This window comes from Strigops habroptila, chromosome 6, assembly GCF_004027225.2.
Source record: "Strigops habroptila isolate Jane chromosome 6, bStrHab1.2.pri, whole genome shotgun sequence".
Taxonomy (NCBI): domain Eukaryota; kingdom Metazoa; phylum Chordata; class Aves; order Psittaciformes; family Psittacidae; genus Strigops; species Strigops habroptila.
The window spans coordinates 24,418,432-24,425,119 of NC_044282.2; the positions used below are offsets into that span (position 1 = coordinate 24,418,432).

Genomic DNA, 6,688 nt, shown 5'->3' on the forward strand with positions numbered 1-6,688 from the left:
ATGCTAATCTTGATTAGACACTTGTCTGTGTATGAGCACACCACCACCATAATAGTCAAGAGGAAGCACCATTGAAATGAGCTGACATTAATCTAGCGTTGCTCAGAGCTGTTACTTTCCTCCTCTTCCTCCATTCTTCTTCAGTTTTCCAAACCAGTGAAACATTTCTCCTTGATGAGGCCTCTGACTCACGTCTCCTTCCTCCTTCAGGAGCATCGTATATTCATGCACACCTCTGACAGACTAGTTTAAAAACGTGGAAATCTTGGAAGCCGTTCAGCAGAAGTAATCCCATAAGAGATGTGATTAATAAGTAAAGCATATAGGAGGAGGTCAAAGATAGCTATCATAAATTTAATTTACTATGCATCTGTAATACATCACAACTCCATACAGAGTGTTCACATGCCTCTTCATGAGAAAGTTTTTTCCTGATAGATCCAGGGGGAAGAGGAAGAGCACAAGCCAGCACAGGTTTCTAAAGTGCCATTTCTGTGTGAGTTGCTGCTGAGGCACAGAGTTCAAAGCACTGGTACAGCTAGCCACTCCAAAGCAAAGGAATTTCCATCAAGAAACTTCCTGAAATAGAAGTCCATTAATTCAATATTCATACTCACAACAAGACAAGTGAGAGATTTTACTGACAGGTAAAAGAAACATTGGAGAAGAAAATTCTGGAATAAGCTGCACATACAGGATCTTCTTTCAAATCCCATCATTTGGCACCTGACATATATCCACTGCATAATGATTCATATAACTTCTTGTGGGTAACTTTTGCAATGTAACTGAGCAACACCAGTATTGCTCAGTTTGTCAGTGTCTTCATCACAGCCACTTTGAGAGTTTCACAATGCAACCATTAAAATCTGCTTCAGGCTGAAACTTGGCACACAAATGCATGAGGAAGCCAAAGCGAGACTTACTTTAATTTCTAGAAAATTATTACATACTGCCTCTGTTCTGGAATATAACTTGCTTTGATTATCATATGCATAAACTATTAATGTAATTTTCTTCTTGTTTTGTCTAAAACTGTAATTATATAAAGCAGATATTTTCTGTCATCATCTACATCACAGAGCATTAATTTGTTAAGCATACAGCAACATTCCTCCACCAGATGATCAGTAGCAAAGAGGTGCTATGCAAATAAATACCAGTAGTATAACCAACTGAAATGCAAATTTTAAACTTGGTCTAAGGTGTTCAAAAGATAATAAGGAAACTGAATGGAGAAAAAGTGACAAAGCAAAGCAAAACAAAACAAAAAAACAACAAAAAAAAAACCCCACAAAAAAACCCCCACAAAACAAATCCTTTACTTTTTTTTTTTTTATTTCACGGTTTGACAGGTGTGTAGTAAGAGTCTAGCCATTTAAAGAGCCCCTTACATCATCCTCCCAACTACTTTTTGTTGCTATATGTTCTGATTCACTGAAATAAATCTGACCATTATTCTCAGATTCCAGGAGGAACGTAGAGGAGCCATTTCTATAACCAGCCCTAGAAACAAATAAAAGAAATTGCATATGTACATGTATGTATTTATGAGTCATGTTTAGATTCACTGGAAGGCTGAACTTTAAGAGCTAGGTCTTTTCTTAAGTCAGTGGAGCCAGGCCAATTTACACCAGTTTAAGAACTGCCCCAGTAGCTCACTGTAGCATGTCTACTTGGCTTTAATAAAGTTTTATGTACATCCTTTTTCCCTCCAATTTTCAATATAGAATTTAATTGATATAAGGGCTAAAATATTATCAGGTAAACACATTTCAAATGAAAGTATCACTTTCCAAGCAATCAAACTGTCCATCTATTTCACTTCCCATAAAGCCTTTATTCAGACATGTTTAATATTGATGTTTTATTTTTTATTAAAGATTTTCAAGATACTGTGGAATTTTGAAACCTTATACACAGAAGTGTTTGACAATATATTATGAAAAAATGGAAGGATGCATGATGGTTTTTTCTTTCTCCATATACAGTACATTGAAGACTTTCCCTACTGTGCAGAATAGACTTTCTGCTGCAGGTAAGATAAATGCTTAAACAAACCCACAGATAAATTCTGATTATAAAAAAGAAAGGTATGGTTAATACACAGTAAACCAGAGGAAAATATGTTGTCTCCTTAGTGGTATTTTGATCCGATTCTTCAGTATTTTCGCATTAAAAGAAAACAAAAAAAACCCAAACAAACCATCCACTCAATAGCAGAGGAAACATTACCCTTGCCTCCCCACAGCGTGCAATTCAAGCTCAACAGCACTCTATATACGTTCATTCCTCGAGTGCTAACTGGTAACACGATTGCAGTAATTACAGCATGAACACATTCTATGAAACGGATACTAGTTCATTAATTAAAAGATGAACATAATTGATTATTTTAACAGCAAGGCTAAACACAAGGGTATAATCCCACAGAGAGATCTGTAGGGGGAGATCTGTCCAAGATGTGCCCTTGCTTAGTTGCTAAAACCACCCAGAGGGTGGTTTTAAAGGAACACGGCCTAACAAGGTAATAATTACAGAGCACTATTAGCAATAGTTAAGTCATTCATGACCTGTTCCCCTTTGAAAACTGTTGCAGAACTGATGTGTATTTCAGAGGATGTATTTGACATTTACAAACATCAGCCAGACACTTGGACAGACAGTTGGCACGTGAAGGCCCTTGACCATCTCTTCTGATGATGTTCTGGTCAGATAATGCTCAGATTCAATCTCACCTTTGCTGTTGATACATCACAGTAGCTCAATAAGTGTATACTATCATTTCTCCTCTGATGTGGTAACAGAAGTCTTTTGAACAAAGGAAGACTGAGCAGCAAGAGTAAGACATCCCTGTTCATGCCACCTTCCTCGTCTTTGCCACTGAGCACAAGGCTTACCAAGAAGACATGTTGCAGATGAAAATCCTCTCACACAGCTTGTTAACACAGATACACAAACCAAGCATCTACATTCTGGCATTCAGACCCTAAGCATATGTTCTCAAACACCATTCTGTATTAGTAGATGAACCCCTAATTAGGATCACCAAAGGCCTAATTACAGCAATGACTTAAATCAGTCCATTCATATTTCTTTAAAATGCAGCACTTTTCATGGAACCACCAAGACAGCACTGTCAAACCAGAGCAACCACGTCCTCCTTTCTCTCTCACCTTTTCACAGGCTGATTTAAGGGTTATTGAATCTGGCTTGATTCAAACATTGTACTCAGTCCAGCTTGTGGTTGACCACATATGGGTGTACTAGAGGAGGGGGAAAACCAAGAAGCATTTACTTACCTCATTGCATTCCTAGTAATCAGTTATCCTTGGCAGTCATCAGCTCTTGGCAGCCCTCTGCGTTCCCCAAGCACAGAAACAGGTCCAGTCTTGTGCTGGCAACGGAGGCACCAACACCACCATAAAGGGCAAGGGCAATGACAGAATCTCTTGCCACCTCTCACCTGGTAAGAAGCGTACAGCACTGAAATGGGAAAAGTATATAACACATCTTTTCAGATAATGGTGTTCCCTTTCATGATTATTGAACAATGAATCAGTCAGAGTTTATCCAGAAACTTACTGAGAGAGCTAGGGTCTGAAGTTACCAGGTAAACCCTGGGCTGATGTAAATCAGTATGAGGGCACTGATCTCCATAAAGATATGATGATGGACACGTACTGAGGATACTCTGTGTAACCTTGCCTGTGATGATTAAATCAATCCAGATTCTTCGATATGGACACTGCAGACAATACCAATATTAGTCTCAATAAAATGATACTGAGAGTAGAAGTCCTTTTCAGTTTCTTTATTTGATTAAAGTGATTCTGGCTCAATGTCTCCTGCATATTATCCCATGATGTAATTGAATAAAGAGATAGAAACAAAAAGCTGCTTCTAAGTAAGGGAATACTTCACTGGGGCTTTTGTTCTTATTTAGTACGGTTTAACAATTCCTTCCATTCACTGATCATGGATGCCTGAGAAACCGGAATGCACCCACCCTGCCTAGATGTGGCTACACTCCACGGCCCATCATGTTTGGAAGTACTCACATTTGTAATGTATAAGAATCCAAAACAGTAAAAGTAACCACTTAGATCAAGTTCTTCTCTTCCTCAGATACACACATTAACTCCAGGATATATGTAAGTTCCAGTGGAAAAAATCTTTAAGCCTTTTTTTATTGTGTCAAGGAGTCAAAGAAAAACATTTGACAGCTTGTGTGCTGCTCACTACTAAACTATTAATGCCACTGTTGGGTTTTTTTCTTTTTGATATAATCTTCTGCTTTTTCCAGACAACTTATAATAGTAGCAGAAAAGAAGCAGAACTTTCTCAGTTTTAAACATCATCCCATTGAATTAGATTAATATTAATTAATTAATATTAAATAAACTGACAGTATAGATAAGTATTAAGAATTGATACTAAACACTATGAATTAAATCCCTGCTGCAAGTGAAGCCAGTAAGAATAGGGTCAGGTCAAATACACCTAAGGGAAGCAGTGATTTGATCTACTGAACAAATGAATGCAGATGTTTAAGGATACGGTCCTCATTAAGCTGCTCCTTCAGTCCACAATGAAATCTAACTTAAAAAGAATATAACGCTGAAGAGATAATTCTTCCCCTTTTAAGAAAGCTATAAATTATATATATGTATCACAAAGATAAAAAGCAGCTTGCAGTTTCTATTTCATCCTTTAACTAATATTTCTAAATTTTTAGTTTTCAAAGTCTTGCAAATCCACTCAGCAAAGCTGGCTACAACATTTGTTATATGCTATGGGTGATAGATATAATCCTATAATTTCCAATGCAATAATAAGAGGTTTAATTTTCCATTTCTTCCCTCTGTGAGATGGTGTCTGGCTTTGAATTCTCATTTATGTCTGCATGGGTACACAAACCTGATCTGCATCATTGTGAAGTCAATACCTGCTCTGATTTCCTTTTCATTGTTAAAAAGCAAAGCCTGACCTGCAATTCAAAGACAAAAGAAAAGGTTTATCCCATCAGTAGTCTTTCTCTTCTTTGCTTCTCCTCTGATATGAGGACTCATCTAGGGAGCTGTTAAAAGCTGTATCAATTCAAAAAGGTTACCTTTCTTTCTTCTGCGGGCTTCCCACAAAATATTAACAATAATTTTAAACTCTGTAAACCAGCACATTTGCAAACTCACTCCAATAACATGCATTTTTTCTGAGAAACAGAGAATCGCTATTGAATCTGAGACTAATTCACAGGGGACTTAACACAGAGAAAAGTCAGAGCTGTTCCTCCCCACTGCCAGGGACTGCTGGGACGTGAGAGCTACATGATTTCCACCACCAAGGGAAGGAGGGGGATGCAAGGCAAAGGGCCAGAAAACAGTCTTTGTTCTTCTCACACACAGAAGATAGTATGGAGGGTTGCTATTCTCTTGTCTCACTATGGAGCCTTTCCACCTTCCAGCTACCCAGAAAGAGAGCTTTCTTCTTTTCCTTCATTTCTTTCCTAGTGGGAGTGTGGAGGTAGGCTTGGGAAGAGCTGAGAACAGACAACAACAGCATATTGTTTAAGTATTTCCTGTCCAGAACAAGCTGAAAACCCAAAAAGTTAAATACAAAACACATTTACCCATCTCTTTTTATCGTGCTGAGAAATGGTTGTTAGTGGTTTATAACTCAGAGTAAAATGCAATGGCTTATCTTTAATACTTGGAACCTCTTTGAGTACATCAGCCAAGTAGGGCTGTTTATATTTGCACATGCCTGTGTGTGAATACAGCTGCAAAACTGTGCATTAGGATGGTGGAAAGCATAGACTAAAACAATTTTTTTTTTCCATGAAGAAATAGTTGTACACGTGGGAAGGTTCTCAAAATGTAGTTTTGCAATAGTAATGTCATATTTCCACATATAATTTTGACTTCTTTTAGCGGAAAAAGACCTCAAACACATGAAAGCAAAGAGAAAAAAAATATATCAGCCAAAGGGTGAAGATTTTTGCAGGGAAATATGAACATATGTCATTCAGCTGAAGCAAAACATCTCAGCAGTCCTATAAGCAAATGCTTCGCTTCAGTTCAATATTCAATCTGATTCTTGTAAGCCATCACAATGCTTCATAAGAACTATATTTTAGGAGCCAAACACCCTCAAAGCGTTTTCCCAAAGCAACCCACTTCCTCTGAATTGCTTTACAACAATGGCTCCCATTTTGCACCGCAACAAGTCCCTGAAGTAATCTGTGCTGCATTACAGGCAGGGAAGGCTGACCCGATGAGGATAATAATGTATGAGTTATTTGCACTTCAAATGACAAGAAAATCACAGTGGTGCTCTAGTAATCTGCAGTTTAAAAAAAAAAATAATTAAAAATTAAACTACACTTTTTAACATCAAATTGCCCCAGGATGAAACCTCTTGGCATAGTTAGATAAACCAAGACATTGGAGTAACTTGAAATAAATATTAGCTTTCTGTTTTCACTTAGGGATTTTCGTGGTTTTAAAGGAAAAAATAGAATTTTCCAGGAAAACTAGACATATTTTGATAAGCCCTACTATTTACATCACAGAATTGAATCTGTACACATTTACTCCAGTAAAAGTTGGGATTAATCCCAGCATGCAATTGTGAAACCAAATTCCAGGCCATTCAAGTGACACTTTACATTCAGAACATAAAAAGTCCA

The 6,688-nt window shown here is 37.5% G+C and overlaps 1 long non-coding RNA gene across 1 annotated transcript; it reads right to left on the reverse strand.

Moving 5' to 3' along the window:
• Nucleotides 1-415: 415 nt before the first annotated feature.
• LOC115609307 lies at nt 416-4,214 on the reverse strand. Its single transcript, XR_003991805.1, has 4 exons — nt 4,062-4,214; nt 3,586-3,748; nt 3,303-3,486; nt 416-579 (listed from the first exon to the last, which is right to left on the reverse strand). It is a non-coding gene; the product is annotated as an uncharacterized LOC115609307 (long non-coding RNA).
• Nucleotides 4,215-6,688: the final 2,474 nt, after the last annotated feature.